The 26938-nt window shown below is 37.4% G+C and overlaps 1 long non-coding RNA gene across 1 annotated transcript in view; it reads left to right on the plus strand.

Moving 5' to 3' along the window:
* The window catches only part of LOC144339449 (uncharacterized), a 158411-nt gene that overhangs the window by 100160 nt on the left and 31313 nt on the right, over positions 1–26938 (plus strand). Inside the window, exon 2 of the long non-coding RNA XR_013414472.1 lies at positions 14326–14430. This is a non-coding gene — a long non-coding RNA (uncharacterized LOC144339449). The remainder of the gene's footprint in view (positions 1–14325; positions 14431–26938) is intronic.

A 26938-nucleotide genomic window follows, 5' to 3' on the forward strand; every position in this document is an offset into this window, starting at 1 on the left:
AACATTGTACATTTTCACTGATATGTGGGAGCTAAGCTATGAGGACACAAAGGCATAAGAATGATGGACTAGACTTTGGGGACATGAGGGGAAGGGGCGAGGGATAAAAGACTACAAATGTGGTATAGTGTATGCAACTCAGGTGATGGGTGCACCAAAATCTCACAAATCACCACTAAAGAACTTACTCATGTAACCAAATACCACTTGTACCCCAATAGCTTATGGAGAAAAAAGAATTTCATATTTTATGATGCTATTACACATACTGTCTTTTGAAATTTTTAATTTCCAGTTGTTTTTTCTAGTATATAGAAATGAAATTAATTTTTGTTCATTGACTTTGTATCCTGTGACCATGCAAATTTTATTTATTGAGTCTAGGTATTTTTATGTGTAGAGTTCTTATGATTTCCCATGTAACTAGTCATGCTGTCTACAAATAAAAACAGATTTACTCCTTTTTCTTCCAATATTTACTCCTTTTAATTTTTTCTTGCATGTTACTGCTTCAGCCGCTGGAAGGATATTAAATAGAAGTTGTTAGAATGAATATATACCCCTTGCCCTAATATTTTAGTTGTATGTGTGTTAGAGCTACACCCTTATAAAACTGTTGCTTTTGCTTTAATCAGTAAGTTGTTTAAAAAAATTAAGAAAATAAAATTTTCTCACATTTACTCACATACTTATTTTCATTTCTTCATTTTTCTGTAGGTATGGGTTCTCATCTAGTATCACTTCCATTTAATCTGTAGACTATTCTTTAGCATTTCTTGAATGCTAGTCTGTAGGCAACAGATTATCTCAGAGTTTCATTTAAAATAAAATGTCTTCATTTTATTCCCATCTTGAAAGGAAATATTTGCTGGCTGGATACAGAATTCTGGGCTGATTATTGTTTTTTATCTTTTTCTTTTAGCATTTGAAAGACATCATTCCTTATGGCTAATGGCTAGTGTATGTCCTTTCTGAAGTGTCAGCTGTCTGCTGAGTACTAATGAGGTGTTAACAGAATGCAGTGTCAGTCTAGATCTGGCTGGTCTAGAACTCTAATATTAGTTTCCTACTTCTGCTTGACTTCTAAGATATCTGTTCTGCTCTCAGCCCCATAGCAATTACTTTCTTGTAAGACTCCTGTAGTCTTTTCTTGCACAATAGCTGTTCAGTTCTTAGCCAAGGACTCACGGGTGGGGAGGCCCACATTAGGTTCTAGATCTCCCTTCTGCACAGGTACCTCCTATTGACTTTGGTGCCCTTCAGATTCCATCCTCTGCTGCATCTCCAAATTGATAGGTAACTTAGCTCAGGCAGAGTGCTATATATACTGGACACCAGCTCCAGCTCCACCTGTTTTGGAAATTGTCCACAGGTGGAAAGCAGGGTGAGGTAGTAGGTGGTACACATGGTTCTTCTCACCTTGTGAGCTTCCCTTTTTTCCAAGGGCTAAAAATAATTTCTTTTAATATTTTCCTTAGTTTTGTAGCAATTTATGATGTGCTGGAGCCAGCTCATTTCAGCTTGTGAGAAGCAACTTTAAAAATTTTAGGAATATTGCCAGACAGTTTTTAAATCATTGGTAGATCGAAATCAACCGAACGGGGAATATGTATATCATGAAAAAAGGCAAATGTTACAAAACAAGACCTTTTTTTTTTTTTAATTGAAGAACTGATTGTTAAACATTACCAGCACACCACTGTTTAATGATGGTAGGGCTGGTCAGGTACTAATTGTTCCATCATTGCTGGAAGATGAAGTTCCATTTTCTCTTAATTTACTTATTTCTTAATCCCTTTTCAATTTGACTTTAATTGCCTCCGATCTGCTATAAAAGACTATTTTATCTCTGAACGTTTCTGCAATTTTTTTGATGCTTCTTATAACTAGACCTATATTTGGTGATCTTTCTTTTGACCTTGGCTACTGTAAATATACATTAAAAATGGTATTTTTTTTTTCTATCTCACTAACTGTGCCTTCTGTGTTGTATTTAATGACTTCTTTTTTTCTGTTTTTTTAAGTGTGGGTTCTATCATTCAGTTTCTCCTTCAGATAGTTGGATGGTGAAGGAAGGGGGTTCTGCCATGTAATGAAATTTGAGGTATGCTTTCTTGCCTCTTCACACACTTTTGTTGGTTTGGTGCACCTTTTGTGATTTTCTATTTTCAATTTACTCTGTCTACCTTTGTTCCACCCTACTCTACCTGCTGAAAAGATTTATGTCAATGACTCCTCTGATCCTCCACTGAAGATGAATTGAAAGACCTTAAGCTGAGAAATCAATGGAAATAGAGATGAGAACAAGAAGGGAAAGAGTTCTAAAGATATTTGTGTACCTGTCAATTTTGTCATCTCCATTCTCCTTTTGATCACTTGTGTCTTCTACAAATTCTAGTTTATGCACAATATATTCATACTGGATTTTGTCAATTGAAACCAAATTCTCAATTCTACTTTTAACACATCCTCTATAAGCCTTCTCTGACTACCCTTGCTCTGTAATATTCCATTTCTTCTGCATAACTAGTAATTTTCTAGTCTTTCCCAAACCAGACATGAAGTTATGTTATTCAATATCTTCAGTTCAACTAACGGCTACTTAAGTGCAGGTATCATTTTCTCTTTCTTTCTTTAGGTTTTTTTTTTTCTTTTGCCCAGTGTCTAGTAATTTTTAGAAACTCAACCCATCCATGGTGATGGCTTGATTTCAGAATGCATTTAAATATAAATATTCTTAGCAGGAAACTCAATTTAATTTTTTTTCCTCTGCAAATTAACTTATCCTGTTGACTTGACACTACATCCTCAACACAATTCATGACTTCTTTTGGAAGAAAAAAGTTTAATTACTTAAATATCAATTCATGGATTTAGTAAAATGCTGAATCCAATACATTTATCTTAAGCAAAATAATTTGATGTGCTGTAGTTATTTATTATAGTTGATCAAATGTGTTTCATCTACCATGATGTGATTGGATGATTGTCATTAACCTTGAAGAACCTCTAGTATTTCTCTTCTAACTTGTTGTGGAGACTATAGGGTATCTAATAAAGCATCTGTGACTGCATTTCCTCTGGTTAGGATATTCCCCTTGCTCTCTATTCACTCTCTCTTCTTGGAACTTTCTCATGCTGGCTTGATTTATCTTCTTTATAACTTGTTTTCACATAACTGAGATTCTCACTCTCAATATAGCTGCTTGTGTAGAGTAATCAAGTATACTTGGCCTTCCATTGTAATACTGCTTACATGATGCAAGTAAGCTACTCAAGTAACAGGCACAGTCAATAAAACAAAATTACCATAAATTTTAAGACACAAGAATGACACATTAAAGACTGGTTTCATTATGAGACTTGTCAGAGAAGTCACAGAAGTTGAGGAATATTTATACTACCTTTTAAAATATCTAGTCTGAAAGACATCAATTTACACATAAGGAAACAAAAGCTCAGGGAACTGGAAATGACCTGCCGTAGTTCATGTAGTTAGTTATTTTTAAAGCTGGAAACAGAATCCTGGTCTGATCCCTATTCAATAGCTGTCTCCACTATCACAAATATTTTAGGTTAATTTCTCCTCCTTCTCTTTTGTCCTATTTACCTGCCTTGGAAACCAAACAAATATTCCTTTTTCATTGTTTCTTGACTTCTCATCTTCTCCAGCTACTGCCCTATTTATCTGCTACTCTTCACAGAAAAGAAATGCTACAGTAAATTGACTATACTAGCCCCCTTATTTTCCTCATTTCCGGTTCTCTCTCCAACCTACTCTAATCTACCTTCATTGTACCCCATCTCTACCCCCAAGTTTCATATTAGTGTCACCAATTACTTCCACGTTGCCAAATTCATTGTCACTTCTCTCTTCACATTTTACTGAACTGCCAGCAGTATTCAATATGAAAGACTGTTGTCTTTTGGATTCCTTGAATCAATAAGCTCTGATTTTCCTTCTCCCCTTACAGAATGCCCTTTCTCATTTTTTTCTTGTCTTCTTTGTCCCTTAACTGATCTCTATATGTTAAAGTGTAATTCAACCAGTTGCCAAAATTTCAAAAAAGAAGCTATGAAAAGCACTGATTTGAAAATCTGACAAATATATTACAAAAAAATAGAATTACAGTCAAATAGACCTCATGAACATAGAAGAAAACGTTCTTAACAAAATATTAGGAAATAAAATACAAGAGCACATGAAATGGATAACACCAAATAGAGCTTATCTCTAGAATGTAAGTTTGGTTTAATATTAAAAATTTAATGTAGTTCATCATACTAATAGAATGAAGGAGAAAAGACATATGATTATCTTGACAGAAAAAGTTATTTTACAAAAATTCACATCCGTTTATTTATTTATTTATTTATTTATTTATTTATTTATTTTTGAGACGGAGTCTCCCTCTGTCTCCCAGGCTGGACTGCAGTGGCCTGATCTCAGCTCACTGCAAGCTCCGCCTCCTGGGTTTACGCCATTCTCCTGCCTCAGCCTCCCGAGTAGCTGGGACTGCAGGCGCCCACCACCTCGCCCGGCTAGTTTTTTGTATTTTTTTAGTAGAGACGGGGTTTCACGGTGTTAGCCAGGATGGTCTCGATCTCCTGACCTCGTGATCCGCCCGTCTCAGCCTCCCAAAGTGCTGGGATTACAGGCTTGAGCCACCGCGCCCGGCCCACATCCATTTATTGATAAAAGCTCTTAGCACTCTAGGAATAGTAGGGTTTTCCTTATTTTGATAAAAGTCATCTATAGGCCAGGTGCAGTGGCTCATGCCTGTAATCCCAGCACTTTGAGAGGTGGATCACCAGTCCAGGAGATCAAGACCATCCTGGACAACATGGTGAAACCCCGTCTCTACTAAAACACAAAAAATTCCCCGGGTGTGGTGGTGCACGCCTGTAGTCTCAGCTACTCAGCAGGCTGAGGCAGGGGAATCACTTGAACCCGGGAGGCAGAGATTGAAGTGAACTGAGACAGCACCACAGCACTCCAGCCTGGTGACAGAGTGAGACTCCGTCTAGGGAAAAAAAAAAAAAGTCATCTATGAAGAACAAGTAGCCAGTAGTTGACATCATTCCTAATGGTGAAATATTGAATGCTTTTTCCCAAAACCACAAGCAAGGCAAGGACGTCCACTTTCACTACTTCTATCAACATTTTATCAGAACTCTTAGCCAGTGCAATAACAAAAGACAAGTAAATAAAATACATACATATAAAAAATGAAGTAAATATGTCTTTATTCAGATGACATGATTGTCAAGGTAGAAAAGTATGATCGACCTTCAAAAAAAACAGCTAGAGCTAGTATGTGAATTTAGCAATGTCTTAAAATACAAGCTCAATATATAAGAGTCAACTGCATTTCCCATATTGAACTGCATAAAAAAGAAAACAATTAAAAATAAATTCAAATTTTAATAGAGCAAAAAAGCATAACATAGGAATAAGTTTAGCAAAACCATGTAGGATTTCTACATCAAAAATCACTAAAAGAAAAATTAGAGAAATGGATTGAGAGATATACCATATATATATACCACTGTTAATATGCTAATTCTCTTCCAAATAATTTATAGATTCAATGCTATCTCAATAACAATGCTACCAAGAATTTTAAAAAGAAATTAATAGGCTGATCTAACGTTCTTATGGAAATGCACAAGAGCTAGAATGTCAAAAACAATCATTAAGTAGAACAAATTTTGGGGACCAACCAGGCTTTAAGATTTGCTATTGAGCTACAGTAATCAAGAAAACATGGTATTAGTAAGAGTAGGTCAATGGAAGACATTAAGAAGTCCAGAATTAGACCCATACTGATACAATTTTGTTTGATTTTCTACAGTCACCAATGCCATATAGTAGGGAAAAGAAAATATTTTCAACAAAATGTGCTACAAAAACTGGATGTCTATACAGAAAATAAAATAAACCTTGATCTGCACCTCACAACAATAACTTGAGATAAATCTTAGACCTAAAGATAAAGACTAAAAGACTAAAGATTCTAGGAGACAGCACAGTAGAATGTCCTTAGGACTTTGAGACAAAGCAAAAGTTTTCTAGAAAGGACACAGAAAATTGTAACCATAAAAGAGATCATTGGCAATTTGGTATTATCAAAATTAAGTATTTCTGCTCATCAAAAGACACTATTAGTAAAATTGATAGGCAAACCATAGATCTGCATAAAATGTTCATAAAACATATATCTGACAAAGGATTGATATTCAGTATATATAAAGAAATTAGGCTACTCAATAATAAAACTACAACCCCATGTTACAAATAGGTAGTTAAATGGATACTTCACAAGGAAAATTATATAGATGACCAATAAATACATGTAAAAACACTCAACATTAGAATCATCAGGGAATGCAAATTAAAATCACAATGAGATATGCTAAACACCAAACAAAATGGCTAAAATTAAAATTATTGACAACACCAAGTGTTGGCAAGGATATGGAACAACTGCAAAGCTCATACATTGTTGGTTGGAATGTAACATGGTATTATTACCTTGTAAAAATGTCTGGCAATTTTCTAACAACAGATACCTATACTGTGGCTCAGGAATTCTGCTTCTACCAAAGAGAAATAAAAACATGTCCATGAAATAATTATACAAGAATGTTCATATCAAGTTTATTCATAATAGGTAAAAGTGGAAACAGCTAAATTAATCCATCAGCAACCAAATGGCTAAACAAACCCAAGTATAGTCACATATGTAATGCTGCTTAACACAGAAAGGAAAAACCACTCATATACACAACATGGGTAAATCTCAAAAATGTAGTAAAATTTAGTAAGAAATGCCTACCACAAAAGAGCATATACAGTATGACTACACTTATATAAACTTCTAGAATATGCAAAACTAATCAATGTGGCAAAGAATTTAGAATACTGGTAGCCTCAGGAAAGAGGCGTGGGGATTTGCTGGGAAAGCACGTGAGAAAACTTTCTAGATGATGATAACGTTTTATATCTTGATTAGAGTTAGGGCAGTGGTTATCAATTTTGCCTACCCCCCTCCCTCCACCTAGGTTATTTTTGATAAAGTATAGAGACAATTTAGAGGCCAGGAATGCTGCTAAACATTCTACTTTCCCCAAAGATAGCCCTTCACAACAAAGAATTATTTAGGGTTCAGATAATGTTGAGGTTTTAAAACCCTGAGTTAGGGTTACATATTTGCATGCATTTCTCAAAACTCTTTAACTTGAGCGTTTTCTGTTTTTGTTTTTGTGTTTAAGTCTATGAAAAGTTTCCTATAGAAAAAAAAGAACCAAAACAAAACACTGATTCTAGTTAATAATATGCATACTGTAGTAGGGAAATGGGGGTAATGTGGTCTTTCTTTCACTCAAAGAGCATCAAAAAATAACATGGATTGACACATGGATAGTGGGATGAAGAAATGAATAGCTATTTGATAAAATATATATAGTAAAATTTTAATTGTACAGTCAACATGATAAGTATATAAGTGTTCATTATTCAATTCTCTCTTTTCTGTAAGTTTGAAAATTTTCATAAGATGTCATCCTTGATTTCTTCTTTTAACTCACCCATCCGTATTGTCTCCATCCGTATGTCCTGCCTACACTATCATCAAAACATATTTTTAACCAGTTCCCTTTTATCTATTTCTACTCAGTCTAAACTACCAACAAAACTACCAACAACCCTCTCAACAAGGCAATAGCAGTACCCTGCTAACTAGTCTCGCTCTCTCTGCTGCCTCTCATGCTTCTTTGTAATGCATGCTTCACCCCAAAGCCAGAGCAATCTTCTTAAAACAGAGCTGATATGTAACACCCCCTGATTAAAATCTGAACTAGCAGTTTGCTGTCTTACTGCCTTACCATGCCCTGCAAGGGTCTCCTGGATCCAACATTTGCCTTCTTTTTGAACTCTTCTCTCTGTCACCTACTGTGTCACAATTATCTAGATAATCTAATCAACTTCTATTGATTGGACATATCACACTTTTTCCCACATCATGCATTTACTCTACCTGTTTCCACTGCATGTGATTGATATCTTTTTCCTGGCTCTTGACATGGACAGCTCTTTTTCAGGTTTCAATTAACATACTACTTCTTTTTCTATCTAAAATATATGCCTATCAATCCCTTTCCCACTGCCTGTTTTACTTCCTTCATAACAGCTCCTTGATTTTATCTTGTTTATTTGTGTGTTCCAGTTAGATTTTAAAGTTCAGGATGGCAGGGACCTTATCTGTCATTACAATATCACCAGGCCCAGAGTAGTGTCTGACATGCTAAGTACAAAATAAATGTTTGCTTAATGAATGAATGGATGATATGTTTAGAAACTTGATAGGGTGACAGAGATTTTCATTTGTTCAGTGTCCTAGAAACAACCACATGCTGGAGAATGGAATTCCATAAGGCGCTCTCTTAGATAAAGGAAGTGCCATGTAAGAGACTTACAGAAGAATATGAAACAGATGATCGATCATACAGCTCGTTCTGCAGGCATACATGCCTCTGGGCTCAGCACACTATTTTGATTTTCCATTGACTTGGCTCAGAAATAGAGGATTAGTTAAATGAATTATGGAATGTCTTTCTGAAGATGGAATCTTTGCACATTAGTAAAAATCATCTTGTAGAGAAATATTTACTGACACAAACAAAAGTTCATGATATATTGTCAATTGAAAAAAGTGGGCTTCAGGAAAATGTGCTCAATAGTATCTCCAGACCACTAAGCACCTTGAACCACCTCTTACCTTTCTTAACAACACTCTTCCAATATTGTTAAGAGATTATTTTCCTGAGATCTTTGAAGGCAGGTACCTTTGGTAGCTCTTGGAATCAGAGGAACTGGGTGTTTTTGTAAGTCCTAAATATAGAAAGGCCTTGAAGTAGGTGTAACTCTTAGGATATTTACTTAATATTAATTGCCAGTAGCCTTCAAGGTACTAAGGAGATGGTGAAACTGATCAAGGCATTTATGTTGTGTTGTATTGTATTCTGTGCTGTGAAGGAGTTTAATTCTAGCTGGTTTCCAGAATGGACTCCTGTGATATAATGAGGGAGCTGGAGTGCTCCACCCTGAAAGCAATGTGGATGGAGTCATCTGCTATCTGAGTGTTCCTAAGTTTTTCACCCTTACCTTTAATATGTAAATTATGATAATCTGAGAATCCCTCCTGTGTGACTGCAAGAATCCATTCTGTGCTCAGCTCTCTCTGAGGTTCACTGGAGGAATACTACATCAGTTTCCTGAGGCTGCCATAACAAAGTACTACACTCTGTGTGGCTTGAAGCACAAGGAATATTTATTGTCTTACAGGTCTGGAGGCCACAAGTCCAAAATCAAGATGTTGGGCAGATTGGCTTTTTCTGAGGGCTGCAAGGGAGAATCTTTTCCATGCCTCTCACATAGCTTCTGACAGTCTCAGGTGTTCATTGATTTATACATGTCATTCTCTCTGTATCCTCACATCGTCTTCCTTCGGTGAATGTCTGTCACTGGGTCCAAATTTCCCTTTTTATAGGAACATGACTCACATTGTATTAAGGCTCAATAGGAGGTACTAATTGTATTAGGACTTAATTCTAACTTATTCACCTGTAAAGACACTGTTTTGGAATAAGGTTGCATTCATAGTTCGTATAGATTAAGACTTCCACTTTCTTTTTTGGGGGCAACACAATTCAACCCGTAACAAATGCCATCCTGGGTGTGGCTGTGCTCTGCTCATGCCAGCCCTCTGTCTGTCTCCACTTCACAGCTTCTTGATGTGGTGACAACTCACTCCTATCTATCAGTGAAAGGCTGTCATTTAACAGAATCTTAATGAAGATGTGAGGATGATATAAGTAAAATATATGGCAGAGAAAGGAAACTTGAAACTGGATATTAGATACATCAGCTCTTCAAGCCTCGTGTTCACAACCTCTTACTGGGTTCTGGCCATCTCTATCTTATCCTTTGGTCCACTGCCAGATTGTAGGATCTTATCTTTCTTAGTGTGGTTTTCCACATTTCAGTAATTTTTTCACCCCCGTCTGGGGCTTCCACCAGAGGAAACACAAAATAAATAAATATTAAAATAAACATCCCAGAAATATACTTTTTTCACAGTTAAAACACTATGATATTATTTAAAAGATGGCTTAAAAACAGATTTGCAGCATCTTCATCTGGCTACAGGCCTTTCTAGTTAAGAGTGGGTAGGTATTTGCCTTAGAGCTGCTTGACTAAAAATTATCACCAAAATGATCTTGCCCACAACAAAGAGAGGGCATTCTATATCAACCTATTTTGAGCAGAAATCATTACAGTGTTTTGTGAAAGCATCATCATTTTTTCTTACTATAACTGTCACGGAGTGGGTAGGGTCTCCTAGAGGAATTTGGATGAGATCTATACATTAAAATATTATGTTTATTATATGAAGTGGTAATTTTTTTTAAAAAAATACATCCTTATAAACAGTGTGTTAGGCATATCAGTTACTAGAAAAAGAATTGTTCAACCAAAGGATATGGGGTACAGGGCACTGAAGCACAGGCTACAGTCCACGCTTTGCCTCACTGATATATGATTGTGCTCCACATTAAGTCCACCTTGTCACTGACACTTCAAGATAGTGGCAGATTAAAATCTCTTAATCATCACATCAATGAGAGTAGGGGGGTCACTCTACTGGGCTAAGGGAGTAAGAGAAGCCATTGCAAAGAATCCAATATTTGAACAACGTCATGAGGCTGAGCTTTACAAATTTGTACACTTGGGATGGATATAGCCGACAACACGTTGATCCAACCTTCTCAGGAGATTTCACAGAGCAATACAGATGACTTCTCTAAAAAATGGAAAGCTCTGTTAACGCATTAAACCTGCTTACTTGAAAGCAACAATAGTCTAGATCTCTGTCCCTTTAGAAAGGATATGGAATCTTCAGGTCTCTGAAGTCCCCGCCCATCCATTTTGTGTTCTCAGCATGTAGGCACAATTAGTTACTCCTTGTCATTCATTAATCTTCATCTGATTTCTTTTTAAAATAGATAAATATTTCTTTGTCCCTTGGTTCTACCAGAGGTGGAAATGTAAAAGATAAGCTTGGATAGTAATATGATTTTTCTTATAAAACCAGTTTTACTTAATCATATTGTTACCTGTCAGGGCCCAATAAAAATTTCATTTTTTAAAATCTCTGTTATTAAAAAAAAAGACTTAGTAGGACTTAGTAGGCAGAGGAGGGCAATGGGGTGGATTAGCAGAAAATGTATTCCAGCAGAAGAAACTAAATGAGCATAGTCCCAGAGTTATAAAAACGTAAATGAAGTCCAAGAAGCTGTGACTATTCCTTGTCATGTCCAGGAATTATGCCAAAACTAGGATGTTGACCTTTTAATCGGGGTGGTGGAGAGAGATGAACAGGTGGGGTTAGAGATAGTGCCAGTGTGTAGGAAGACTGTAAGGTGGCCCGAATGACTTGCTGAGCAGTTGGGGATCTGTGAGATTCATAGTAATAGAATTGATGAAACTAGGTGATCAGTTGTATGATAGTTGTTCAGAAAGAGAATGGGCAAATGAGTATGGGCTTTTAGTAGTCCTTCATGACATAGTGTATATTGAGGATTGAGAACTGAGACAAAACTTTGTCAGTTCAGTGTAGGTCAACAAAATTTTTCATGTCATGCAGGTCACCACAGCAACTACGTGAAATGTGAAGTGTGGTAATTTGGAAGGGAAAGTTAATTAGATTGGTTTTATTTTGTTTATTCGCTGGTTTTTTGGGGACCTCTTTGGGGTCAAAGTAGATACTAGATATAGCTTTCTAGCATTTTATTTCTTGGCCCAAATGAGTGTCAACATAATGCCAATTAACATGAAATGTGTTAGCATGTGCACGGCACATTTTAAAGCTTAGCTGGCTCCTGACCTGGGGTAATGCTGACTTCCATTTAGCTTTAGGAACCTTATGCTTTTTAGCATGTCCTGGTTAGATATCAACATCTTTAGACCTATTTTAGACTACTGGGAAAAATAAAACTGATTCATAATACAAAATCAACATCTTTGAGCGTTTATTAAAAAAAAAATGTTAATACTTTAGTAGCCATTTCATTAATTTAGCAGTTTGGATTTGGTGACTTTTTAAAAATAATTTTATTTCATTTTCATCTCAAGCAAGGCTGTGATATAGAAAGGAGGTTAGAATTATTATCTGTATTCTGTATTTTACATGTAGAAAAGTTGAGAGTAAAAAAGATGAAGTGCTTTGCCCAAAACTATAGTAATTTGACAAATCTAACCTAGAATACAGGCTTTATGGATTCTGATCCATTAGTCTTCACCTGTTCAATATTTAGTATATTCTATCCCTTAAGACACTATGTTTTAAAAAAGGCAATTTTTGAAAAAGAATTTTAGCATTATATCAGTACAGATATATCAGTACAGTACATTATATCAGTGTCAAATAACAGAAAATATAACTCAAAGTGGCTTTAACAAAATGTGAATTTTCTTGACATACATTTCTAGGGTAATCTGGGATTCAGTTGTGGCTTCATCCAGGATGCTTCATTTTTCTTTATCCCCTGGCATTTTTAATTTTATTTTATTTATTTATTTATTCATTTATTTATTTATTTTGAGATGGAGTCTTGCTCTGTCACCCAGGCTGGAGTGCAGTGGCACCATCTTGGCTCACTGCAACCTCTGCCTCCTGGGTTCAAATGATTCTTCTGCCTCAGTCTCCCAAGTAGCTGGGAATACAGGCACCCACCACCACACCCGGCAAAGTTTTGTATTTTTAGTAGAGACAGATTTCCTACCTACCTGGTGCTCTTATATTCCTGTGGTTTTCTAGGGGCTTCATCTTCCCCATGGTTTGCTCTTCCTATTTTTGGATCCCTGATGAGATCATTCCTAATTATTCTTCATGGGTCTGTTTGTTACCTGCTCTATGAGCTTTTCTGATCCTAACCCTTCAGGCTGAAACAGTGGTCTCACAAGACCCTATACATTTTTTAAATAATGTACTGATTATATTTCATTGTACTACCTTTTCTAAAATTTACTTTTAAGTGAGAAATGGTAACTATATATATATTTATGAGATATAATATGATGTTTTGATCTATGTATAGAATTTAGAAAAATTTAATCAAGCTAATTAAAATATCTATCACCTCACCAACTTATCATAGTAATTGTTGACTTCCTTATCTATCTTTTTCCACCTGAGTTCCTTTATGGCCAGACCTTGATCTAGTTGCCTTGTAACTAGTAACCATCCCAAGATTGACTCACAGTAGGTTCTTACATATTTACTAAATTGATGATATACAAATGAAAATGTGAGCGAATCATCTGAATACTAATTAAAGGGCATCAACTTCACTCACAGGCCTGTATCATTTACTACGCTTTCTAATATCAAAGTACAGAGACAGAGGAAATGCTCTGAGGACACTCACCCAAAGCCAGGGTAGGAAAAAGCAGCAGATATCAATCATTGAGGATTGACTTCCCAGGATCAGACCTGTGGGAGACAATATTTTGCAGAGAACTTGCCACTTGCCATCTTTTCAATGTCAGTAAGAGCTGAAGAAATAGGTTTGGAAGACTCACAGATCTGTGGCTCAATTAATGATCGTGGCTGCTCATTATGGTGAAAAACCTGTGCCTACGCTATGTCAGAAACTACCTACATCAGAGTGCTTTATTAACTACCTCCTTTTTTTGGATAAGACTGCCAAGAGATGTGGTGTTGTCATCTAACTGGAGATCACTAGTGAAGGCAGCTGCTACCTGGCAAGCCATTTTCAGAATATTGTGACCAACTTGTAGTATCTCAGAATCACAGGATGAGCAGAATGTATATAGCTGGAAGTCAAACACCAAAAATAATTGCACAGCGCTGGAAAAAAAAATGGCCTATGAGAAGAAGTTAGAGTAATTAGCTTATTTCACTTGGAGAAGAAAAATACGGGGAAATGTATTGCATTCACAAGCTTCAAGTCCACAACGGGTAACTCTAGAAGATGATGAATTTAAAGTTGTAGATGTTGAAGGATTTTTCTTCCTGTCCTCTCTCCATTTCCCACTTTATTTCTCCTCTGCAATATGTTGATGAAAGGTAATAATGTAGTGATTTCAGAAAATGTATGAGAATAAATATTTTGGACATTGCAGCATTATTGCATTGTCTTGCAACTATTTCTCTCACTTTCCCCTCCCAAAAGAAAAAAAAAAAAACACACAGAAAGGAGTAACTATACCATCTGCAAGAGCTCTTTTCTCTTTTACAGCCATCCTATTGCCATCTGCTAAAATCCTGAGCCCACCTGCATAGTGAACAGCATTCATTGTTTTCCAGAAATGTGCAAGAACCACAGTCTCCCCCAAGACTGAAGGTAGGAGGAAGGAAACATTTTACAGCAGCTTCAAGTGAGCTTTGCACCCTGCACCCTACCTGGATTCCTTTGTTAATCTACTGTGTGTTCAACCAAGTTTATTGTCTGAGCAGGGGATGGTTCTTGGATAAAACGGAATTGTAGTGTTTGTTTCTTTTGAAATTTCTGAAGCCTGCAGGGACTCAGAGGTGCTGTTCCTAATGTTGAGAAGAGTTTAGAGGTTATTGTTGGAATAACAATAAGGACTTTTCATTTCTTTTTCTTTTTTTTTTTTTTTTGCCATAAAGAATCTTCTTTGCTTCCAATTAGAGAATGTTTTTCAGCCAAATTCTGGCATATTCTTTGAAATCATGGCTGAAGTTTAGCTTTCCTTGATATTAAGCAAGTGGCTTGTGATGTTCTGAAAGGGAATTGGCTAACATTTCTCAGTGCTATTGTTATTTTGTGCAGGTAATTCTTCCTTTTGGAAAGCTGTGACGTATGTTGCAGGAATGTTTTCCTTCCCTGGTGACCATTCTTTCAATGTCATTGGTGTTTCCTACCATTGTAGCAACTCCAAGGCCCTCATATATTTCCAAACAGCCCCAAGAGGGCTATTCCACCCACAGTTGAGAACTATTGAACCTTTCTCTTTTCTTCACCTTTTTCTATTCAGGAAGAGAGAAGACGTCTAGCTACTGCTTCCTGCTAGGGTGAAAAGATTCTGGTTTGTGTAGCCCCAAACTATGTAATCAGGGCCATAAAATACCAGGAAGGGCCTGAGAGTATGAAACATTGAGAGGGCATCTGTTTCAGGTTACCATTTCTCTCTCTCGCTGTCATCCATCTTTACATACTGGTTCTTAAGTCTGAAACTAAAGTTTATAACAATTTAAGTGAAGCAGAAGGCAGTTCAGAGGAAAAAGAAGGTTTAATTTAAACAACTGGTTATCATTAACCAATTTGAAATACTAGTAGTTATTGTTTGCAATTGGCCTACGTGTACATATTTTCCTGACAAGTTCATTTGGCAGTTATATTATTGGATGTCGGTTGACAACGCCTATGACTAGTTTCGGATACCATTTTCATTATTTATTTATATATCGGTTATTCAGTCATTCATTTATTTATTTAGCTTTTGTGAGTGTCATCCTGTGTTAATAACACTACACAATTCAAGTGGGATTGTTTTTAAATCAGTCTTATACATCAGCATATTCTATGCATAGATTCATCAGATTCAGCCTGCCTCTCTCAACTAGTTTATTGCTTTCCTTATGAGAAAGAGCTTATGCTGACTTCTATTTCCCCTTCCTGAAACAACATTGCCTTCATAAAAAGGAAAATAATGACTTGGTACAGCAGGCCATTTTAAGGCTGCATCTACATAGGAGATGGGTTTTGTCATTCAATGGCTGATTGCTAGGCAATCAGTCATACAGCACAGACTTAAGCCAGTTCAGTTGGCTTAGCACCTAGAATGATTGCTTGTTTGGTAACTTATCTATTGTGTAGCAATCAACAAACATGGATTGACCATCATAATGATCAACCTAATAAACCATATTGTTTCCTTTCCATCCAGAACTGTTAATGTGTGATTAATAGTTTGTGATTTGTGATTCAAAGCTATTTGTGATCAATAACTATAAACTCATTTGACTATCTGCTTATATACTGTATACTGTGTTGAATAGTGAGTATACAAAGATAAAGGGAGCGGGTGCTGTGGAAAGACAAGTTTAGGAGTCAGAGAGATAAGGCTTAAAATCATACCAGCTCTATGGACAAGCCATTTAACCTCTTTGAACTTCAGTTGCTGGACTGCTGTAAGAATTAACTGCACAGCATATACTGCGCAGGGCCCAAGAGTATGCATAATTGTCATATCCTTTATTGTAAATGAGATGTAGCTTCTATCCTTGATGAGATTTAATTATTCATTGTAATTATGCAATAAAATAAATTCTAGGTACACAGAATGTCTTATCATAATTTTAAATTCTTAAAAAAATCTAAATTTTGGAATTTAGCATACATATTCTATGTGAGCTATGGCATATACACATTTTTGTATCTAGAATTTTTCCTTGATTATGAAGATAAACTAAAAGTGCCAAGCAGACCAAACATGACCCTGCCACAGCTCTATTCAGAACATTATCTCACAATTGTTCCAAATACTCTGGAACTGAGTCATCTAATGTAGCTTACAGGAAAACAAGCTGTGTGTTACTGTAGGCAACCTTAATGATGTGGAGTTATTTAAGAATCTGGTGTTGACCACTTCCAGTTGAAAGTGCATGAGCAAATTAGGAAGACAATATAATTACATATACTAAAATTAGGCTAACATAGACACTCTTAATGGCTCAGTATGACCACAGACCAGGGCTTCAATATCAGAGTGCTGTCCCTCTATGTATGCATGCATAATTTTACACACATACATATATTCAGGGTGTACCTCACAAGTAAAACTTTATAGTAGATTTTGTAAGGGTCTGATGTCAAATGGTGATTATTTGGTTATATAGTTCCTTTCTACCCTGAAAGGGAAAAACCATCTCTTGAAGTCAGGAACAGTTCTTATTATGTAATGTTTTAAAACAAACCATCTTAATGACTTACAAAAAACAATGATATCTATTCAGCTTGACATTCTCCAGCTTGAGTAGGGCTCAGTAGGGATAGCTTGCTTATTGCCCACTTCAGCTTAGCTGTGGCAGCTCGAGGATTTGTGCTGGAATCATCTAAAGCTAGAGTGGATCTCAAGTGGGTGTGATTTTTGTCTCATCTCCAGGGAATATTTGGCAATGTCTGGAATAACTTTTGGTTGTCACAATCTGGGGAAAGGGTGCTACTGACATCTGGTAAGTAAAGGCCAGGGATACTGCTAAACGTCCTAAAATGCACAGTGACCACCCCACTCCGCCACCACACACCCCCTCCCGCACCCAAAGAATTGCCCCTCCCAGAATGTCAATCATGCCAAGGTAGAGAAGCCCTGATATAAAGGCTTATTCACTTAGCTATTTGATGGTTGCATCTGTCCATTCACTGAGAACCTCAGCTCCTCTTCATATGGATCTCTCTAATGTGGCCTCTCCACTGTCCACATGAACAGGCTTTCCCACAGCATGGCAGCTGTCTTCCAAGTGCGGGAATGTCCTGATTGAGAGAGCCAGACAGAAGCTGAATTCCTTATGTAATCTAGCCTCAGTCACATAGCATGTTATATAGAGTAGCCACAAACTCTTGCTCATATTTGCACGTGTGTAGGGGGATGGGCACATGGACCCTGCCACTCCACGGAAAGAATGTCAGTAAACCATGTTATAAAAGGCAGGTAGGGTGCAGTGGCTCATACCCGTAAGCCCAGCACTTTGGGAGGGCAAGGTGGGAGGACTGCTTGAGACCAAGAGTTCAAGACTAGCCTGGGCAACATAGCAAGACCCCATCTCTACAGAAAGAAAAATAATAGACAGGCTTGGTGGTATGCGCTTGTAGTCCCAGCTACTCAAGAGACTGAGGCAGAAGGATTGCTTGAGCCCAGGAATTGGAAGCTGCAGTGAACCATGATCATACCACTGCATTCCAGCCTGGGTGACAGACCAAGATTCTGTCACAAAAGTCAAAAAAATGAAAGAGCGGAAAATAACATTTACCAGAGGGACCATGTCTCATTCTTCTTTGTATTTCAGTACTTTAGCAATCAATGAAAGGTAACAGATGCTCAATCTGTGCATTTTTAATTGTATTATATTAAGTAAACTTAATATCTGAAATATATGATAAACAATGAGAAGATTTGGCATTACATATAACAATTTTCCACAGAGTACCTTTAAATAGTGACTTGCTCTACTTCATTATAAAGTATGATTTAATTATGAAAATTTAAGTGGCACATTTATTCATCTGGTTGTTCATTAATTCAGTATTCACCGAGCACACACTGTGGGCAAAAAAGTGTGCTAGGTGCTGGAATACAAAGATGAATCAGACATGCAATTGTCTTCAAGTTGCTCACAGTCTAGTGGGGAAGGTAAGCAACATATATAAATCATTTTAATTTAGGACAGACCTCATTAGAGGTACAAATAAAGTGTTCTGGTGCTATAAGAAAACATGTAGCTCTTTTTTTTAAAATGGGAAGTGAAGATTTTATTAAGGATGTTCACTCTAATGAATACTAAATCTTTTTACTTCCTCACTCCACACTTCTATAATTGTGAGAGGAAATTGGCAGAATTTCATCCAATTTTATAATACTCGATAGAAGCAGTCACCTAAAACACAACGGAGAGCCATCTGCTGTGCAGCTGTTAAGTTTGTCTGTCTCAGTCACAGTCACTTATTGCTATGGGAAGGCATATCTCTTCACAAGAATATGGTGAATCTTCTTGATGCAATCCTAGGACATTCCAGTCTAGGTGATAGAGAAAAGTAGAAAAGTCACAGACATCCATAGGCTGCCTCAGAAAAATGGACCTGTTTTGTAACTTAGGAGCAGTACTGCTTACCTACGTGATGGAATTATGAGGATCCTCAGGGTTATTCCTGGAAGTCTGTGTGAATCGGTGCCTCTCATACTTCACATTCCAAAAGGCAGAATTTGGGCCTCGTGTCAAAGTCACTAGCTCTTGGCAAATTGTTCATCGGGTTTATCCCATCCAAAACATTCAGATACTTAAAATACCATTCTAAAATATATGTGGCATTTGGAGGAACAATTAATGGTATTTCAGAGGATGCTTATGACACTTTATTAGAGTCTACATTTGTAATTCAGAGAGAAGAGGAAGTTTCAGAGCAAGAAGACTAATTAGGAAACTGTTATATAATCGAGGAAAGAGAAAGTGATCTGGCTTAGAGTAATAGCAGAAAGAATCATAATAGCTAATATTTATCGATTATTTGCCATGTGATGGGGCTATATATGGCTTCATGAGAATCGTCTGTATTTATAGACACAACAATCATTTGAGATAGGTACTATTACTTTACCATTTTACAGATAAAGAAATCGAGGCTTACTAAGCAGTAACCAGTAAAACTGGAATTTAAGTCTACCTAAGCCTTTTTCTTCAGTCCATGGTTTTAGTCACTATGCATATTGTATGTGATATAAGGAAAAAGGCGAATAGACACAAGAAGGAAGAATTTAGATGATTTAGTAATAGGATTGGGTTTAGGGAAAAAAGAAGAGTGAGGCCTCCAGGATAACACTCAGGTCATAGCTTGGATTTGGCCAGCTGGATGGATGCATGTGCAGTTCTCCTGAGTTGGAAACACGAGAACACTGATATTGGCTACTGACAAGCTTAGTTTTGGACATGTTAATAAAAATGAGGTTCCTGAGGGACGTCTATATGTAGACGACTGGCAGGCAATTGGATTTGTGGCTTGAAATTCAGGGAATAGATTAATATAGAAGATAGATGTTTGAAAGTCATCAGCTTTGATATGAAACATTGGGAGTGAAGGCGAAAGTCCAGGAAGAATGTGAAGCCTGGGAAGAGAAGGTTGTTCATTACAAACTGTAACGAATATAATATAGCTGAAAGTTGCTCATAATCTAGATATGGAGACAAACAAAGATATGTGAAACAGCTTGAGAATAATTACCAGACAGAATGCAAAGGAGGGCAGCATGCCTTTCAGAATTAGAAAAGACAGAACAGAATTGGAATAGGGTTCATCTGGAAGGCTTCCTGGAGCTTGGATTTGAGCTGAGTTTCCATGAGCATGCAATAATGTGGAGGAGAAATTGGGGAATAAATGGGGGCAGAGGCCTGTGGTGGGGGGCAAATAAATCACTCCCTATGCCTCTGCCCTTCACTTTTGTGCGTGGGAGGAGACATCTACCTCAACTGCAGCTCAGGCTGTAAGGCTGTTGTCTTTGCATCTGATGTGGAGATTGGAGTCCATGGGACATTCAGTGGGGAAGAGAATATGGGTATAAAGTAGAGAGAACAAAGACAAGTTGGGACCCATAAAAGCTTGTGGTTCTCACTGCCTGTGACCTTGAGTATCCACAGGAGAAGATGGTGCCTTTTGTTATGAAGCTGAATGTCTGCCTGGCCCAGGGGTCAGATAAGGTAAAGGAGAGTTTAGAGGACTGTAGTACTGCAGCACACTCAGCTTCTGCTCCATACCCAGGATGTGAGTCAGCAGGTAAGTGACACCATGTGTGAGCTACGAAATAAATGACTACTGCAGCACTTCCACTCTCCCAATCTTCTACTACAAGCTCTCATGGCCCAATCTATGCAGAAACCTACAGGTTAGGAAATTCTGGGAAATGGAGTTAATCCTACCCAAGTGGACACATTACAAGCCTCCAAACCATGAATAAAGACAACCAGGTGTAAATGAAGAAACAAGGTTTGAAGAAATCCAGCAGTTTGGTTTAGCTCAGAGCTCCTCCAAGATTCACGTGTACCAGAAACACCTGGATGTTAAAACATGGAGTTTCTGATTGAGTAGGTCTAGGGTGGCACTCAAGCCTAGGCATTTCTAACAAGTTCCCAAGTGATACTTACACTGTTGGTCTGGAGACTGCACTTTGAGAAGCACTGAAACACAGAGGCCTCATTAAGTTTTAGTGAGAAGTAGGAGTGGAGAAGAAAATATTGCAAAGGAATAGTTAAGAAAAGCTACTGAATACTAGACAACTTCTGAGTGAAATCTGATGTGACAGGACATCATTACAAGTGACTAAAGAGGAGATTGACAGGCAAAGACGGTGTTTGCAGGAGGATGTGCTGTTTCTGTGTGGGAGAGGCTGTCTTGAGTAAAGTTTGGAAGTGAGGAAATAAATTGCAAGATTGTTTACAATAATCTAGTGATACAAATCCAGAACAGGGAGATACGTGACTGTGGAAACAGAGAGAAAGGATACAATGAAAAAACTACTTTGGGTACAGCTTCAAATTTCCTCATCCGTACTTTCCCCAAATAGTATAGACTCATGTCTCTTCTCTTTATAACATCAGAGTCAGCCTATAAATTTTGTCTTTTATAACTTTTTTTTATTATCTCACCAACACCAGTGCATTGCAGGACATTTGGGAATCAGAAAAATACAAAGAGTAAAATAAAAATTTTCCCTAAGCCATATATAATCATTACCAAATTTAGGGTTTAATTCTCTTCATTCTTTTCTCTTCTGCATGTGTGAATTTGTACATTTTGTTTTATTAATACTTGAACCTGGCAGACTTTCCTCTTGGCCACACTGAGTTGATCTTAACTGGACAGCTAGGAGGGTATGTTACCAGAGTCCAGCTGAGGTAGCCGGATGGCCCTCAGTGTTTCCGTCACTTTCATCTCCCTTGGATGAGCACCACCTTCCCTTTTCAGAAAATTCACTGGAGTAACATCAATGTTGGGCTGCCAGCAGCTTGTCATGGGTTTCAGATTGATGTTTCCTCAGACATCAAGTGAGGGATGAGGGTGATTAGATCAGGTGGTTAAGATAAACTTCTAGAAAGGTGAGATATCACCAGTGGAGCCACGCTCCAGCTTATACATATTATCTCATCTGACGGGACTGCACAGAATCTCTATGAGATAGAAACAATAAGATGAGTGACAACAGGAATAACAGTCAATATTTATTGAATGCTTACTGTGTGCTAGGGACTTTGTGTGGGTTGTCCCATTTAATTCTTAAAACATTCTAATGGGAAAGGTTCTGTTATTTCATCTATTTTACAGATGAAGACTTTCTGGCTTGGAGAAGTTAAGAACTTGAGAGAAAGACAGAAAGAAAGAGAGAGAGAGAGAGAGAAAGAGAGAGAGGAGAAAGAGAGAGAGAAACTTAAAAACGAAGTGACTTCTTCAAGATCAAACACGCAGCCCATGGTACAGTCTAGGTAGAAAGCTAAGTCTTCAGATTCCCAGTTCCTTGCTTTCTCTACTTTATTCCATTGCTCTCCTAAACAAATTTCATGGCTCTTTCTAATGCTGATCAGAGCTTAAATACTCTCACTTTCCTGTCATGTTCTTTATTTTGGATTTACAACCTTTGTTGATCTCACTGTCTGGTTGCTGTTCTACTTACACTCAGATTTAAATGTCGGCACTTCTGACCTCTCCCTTCCCCCCAGTCTGGTAACCAGAATCCAGAGTATGTCTTAGCTCTGACTAAATCTTCCCCTGGGCATCAGCAGGAAGGTCCCAAACCTCTTACCCAGTGAATGAGAACTTTGTAGGGTGGGGATAATTGATTCTGAAGCCACTGTCTAAGTGCTCAGCAGGACGTGACAAGAGCAGTTTACCTCCAGTTCCCTCACTCAGAACCCACCCAGAACCATCTGTCTCCTCCACACTCCACCTCTTTCTGCCTCCTTTTTCCTCTCCCTGAACCTCCCCTTTTCCCCAGGCCTCCTTCCCTTTCCATAAGGCACAGTGCAGACATCCATTAACCCCTCTGCTTCAAACATAGAGGACATAAGGGGCCACCATCCCCATGAAGTCCATAGCCACTTCTATGCAGGTAGCAATGAGCTATTTTTACATCTATTTCCCAGATAAAATAGAATGTGAAGGCATGAGGCAAGTTTTCAAAACAAACAACTCAACTTGAATTATTTTTACATTAAAATAAATTTAAAATATAATGCTGAAAATCTGACATTTCTAACTTGAACTTTCTTTGTCAAGAACCTCTATTTTTCAATTTCAACTTTTAAATCAATCACCTACTTTATTCTCTTTCTTAAATCATGTGTCCAAGGCAAATTTTATTTCAGTTTGTGTTTTTGTTTGGTTTGCATTTGTTTTGATTCATGCTCTATAATTATTACTCATTTATAGAATTTTCTAGCAGTCCTCCTATCAAGGGTTGCACCATTTTTCTTATAGGCAGCCCAAGATCTCTGATCTCTGTATTAGTTCATTAAACTGGACATGAAATACATGTATATCCTCAGAGTAGACAACAACCACTCAGCGAGATATTAAACCAAACAGAGGATTTTGTTCCCGGTAATTTGTCTTCATGTCAAGGCACATCTTGTAATGTGTGTGTGTGTTGTGTGTGTGTGATATCAAGAGAAAAAGCCATCCTTTTTTGGCAGTGAGGTTTCAGAACAGGGAAAGGAGTTCCCAAAGAGAGGTTTCAGAACAAGAAAAGGAGTAAACACTTGATAGTAGGCAATGAAAAGGAAAGAGGGTGGTAAGGAAATAGGAGTATAGAAAATTCATTTGAAAAGCTGGAAATGTGACAGAGGAGGAGGGCAGAGAGAGAGAGAAAGAGAGAGAGAGAAAATTAGGAAGGAAAAGGGAAAGAGAGAGAGATAGACACAAAGAGAAAGAAGGGAGAGAAAAGTAGGAGAGAAGAGGGAAAGAGAGAGTTAGATGTAGAGAGAGAAAGACAGAAAAGAGAAAAGGAGGTGGACATTAGACTGAGATATTTTCAAGACTGGAGAAGCGTGTGTGTGTGTGTGGTTAAAGGGCAAGACACAATAGGAAGTAAAATATGAATGGTGGGTAATTTAGGGATCCAAGTCCTAGGGGAGAGGAAACACTGGAGAGCCCAGGCAGAAATATGAGGCATAGAAGGGAAACTCTTTGCCATATACAGAAAGAAAACAAACCAACATTAATTAAATACTTACTACATGCCACACCCTTTGCATATCTCTCTCATTTAAAATGCTAACTCCTGAATAAGCATTATCCTGATTTTGCAGGTCAGGAAACCAGGACTCAGATTAAGTCAGTCATGCATGCCCACATAGCCAATGAGTGGCAAAGCTAGTATTGGAATTCAGCCTTGTCAGATTCAAAATGGAAGCTCTTTTCCCTATGCCAGTCTATTCTTTAAAACTATGTCCAATGCAGGACAAAGAGAGGTGGGTATCTCTGCCAGCACAGAGAGAAAGGATTTGTCATGCAGTGGTATCACCATTTCAGGAGAAGCTGAGGAGTGGTTATAGGTACAGCACTTCAACAGATAAGCTGCTATGGGGAGCTGGCCAGCCCCTGGACTGAGTGAATTAGTCCAACTCTAGCAATGGTTCTCATGGTTCTTATGCTACTCTTTAGTATTAACAGGGAAACAAATGGAGTAGGTGAGGACAGTGACCCAAGCAGAGGGACACGTCCAAGGGTAGGTGTCCAGGTGTTAAAGGAGGCAGAGCCTGAGGTTGAAGCTGAGCACTGGTTCTGGTGAGTGAGAAAAGATAAAGGCTGAGTGATAGAACTTTCTGATGAAAGAAGAGAGCAAGTTCAGGAGACGTGAGGACAGTTGAGCAGGCCTTTCATGATTTAGTTGCTTGTCTGTCTCACCTCACCTCCTACCACCTATCTTCTGGGGTTGAGCCTCTGGCCAGGACAGACATCTTTTGGCAGTTTTTCCAATGAGCAAATTCTGTATGTTCCATTCTTTACATGTTCTATTTCCTCTACCTGGAATGCTTCCCCCGCACCTCCTGCTTTTTTCTTTGTTTTTTTTTCTGTTAAATCTTTAGGTTTCAAGTTCGGCAAAAATTCATCCAACACTTTTAAAGATACCCTTGGATGGGGCTGAGTGCTTTCTGTTGCACATTGGTCTTTCTTCATCACGCATTTATCATTGCACTGCAATTGTTCAGTGAGTTGTCTATCTTGCTGCTCTAGATGGAAAGTGTCATGAAGACAAAGGCCTGTCAATTGTTGTTTCTTTTGGCACTGGGTACTTGGTGTAGTTCTTGGTATATGTTAGGGATACTATAAACATTTGTTGAAGGAGTGAATGGGCAAATTGCATAATAAATTACTTAAAATATATTTTATTCTGCCTCTTATTTTTCTCTTTATAAAATTGTTGCTCTTGGTATTGTTTAATCTCTAAATTTTTCCTCTGGAAAAGTACTTAATTAGCATATCCACGAAGGATACTCTCAGCATTACATTACCATTTGGCATCTTCTCAGATGTTTTATGCATTTTCACTTGGGCAACACGAACGCACGTGTCCAAAATCAGGCTCATCTTATTCTAAAAACTTCTTCCTCCCTGACTTTCCTATTCATATTAATGGCGGTGACACTACTCAACTTGTTACCTGGTCATACACATCTCCTGCCTCACCATTGCCTGACCACTAGTCTATATTCTTTATAAAGCTTTCCTAGTGGTTCCCATTACTATTGTCAGGATCTTATTATTACACACTTAGGTTGTATGTGCAAATCTACTATTTTAACAAATGGTGATAGGGCAACTGGGTATCCACATGTGAAAACAGAAAGTTGTATCCCTACCTTATACCATGTATGTAACAAAGTTAACTCAAAAAGGATTGTAGACCCAAATGTAAGAGCTAAAATTATAAAACTCCTAGAAGAAAGGTAAGCATAGATGCTTGAGATAGACAGTAAAAGCAAAAGAAACAGAAGAAAAAATAGTTAAAATTTTACTTTTCACTTCAAGAAAGTAAAAATGCAATCCACAGAATGAGAGTAAATATTTGCAAGTCAGATACCTGATAAGGGACTTACATCTAGAATACATAACTAAGTTGTAAATAACTCTTACAATTCAGTAATAAAAAGACAACACAAGGATCTGAATAGACATTTCTCCAAAGAAGATGTACAGAGGGACAATAAGCACATTAATGGATGCTCAACATTATTAGTCATTAGGGAAATGCAATGAGATACCACTTCACACCTACCTGCGAGGATGGCTATATTCAGAAAAGCAGACAATTGCAAGTGTTTTCAAAGATGTGGAGAAATTAAAACCCTTATACTTTGCTGGTAGAAATTCAATATGGTATAGCTACTTTGGAACACAGTTTCACCATTCCTCAGAATGCTAAAGAAAGTTATCATATGACCCAGCAATATCCTATGTATATACTCAAAGGAAATAACAACATATATCCATATGAAAACTTGAGCAAAAATGTTCATGGCAGCATTATTTATAGTTGTCTAAAAGTGGAATCAAAATGTCAATCAATTGATGAATAGATAAATTGTGGTATATGCATGTTATGGGTTATTATTAGGAAATAAAAAGAAATAAAATATTGATACATGCTACAACATAGATGACTCTCAGAAACATTATGCTAAGTGAAAGAAGCCAGTCATAAGGGACTATATGTCATGTGATTCCATTTATATGAAATGTCTAACATATGCAGATTTATAGAGACATTAAGTCTCTTGATTATTGGTTGCAAGGGCTGATGAGGTAGTGAAAAGTGAGATTGGCTGCTAATGAGTACAAGATTTCTTTCAGGGAGAAACAAAAATATTCTAAATTTAGATTGTGATGATGGTTGCACAATATCTGAATATACTAAAAATCATCAAATTGTAGACTTTAAGTTGGTGAATTTTATGTTATGTGAATTATATCGAATAAAGCTGTTTTTAAAAAGTATCCTAAGTCATTTTCTTTATCTTTTTCACTTCAAATTAATCTAGTTAACTGCCACAAGTTAGTCCATCATTTTGTTCATTCACATTTTTGCTCAACACCCATTTGTTGCTGTCTATTGACTCGAAAGTCTGAA

Source organism: Macaca mulatta, chromosome 2 (assembly GCF_049350105.2).
Source record: "Macaca mulatta isolate MMU2019108-1 chromosome 2, T2T-MMU8v2.0, whole genome shotgun sequence".
Taxonomy (NCBI): domain Eukaryota; kingdom Metazoa; phylum Chordata; class Mammalia; order Primates; family Cercopithecidae; genus Macaca; species Macaca mulatta.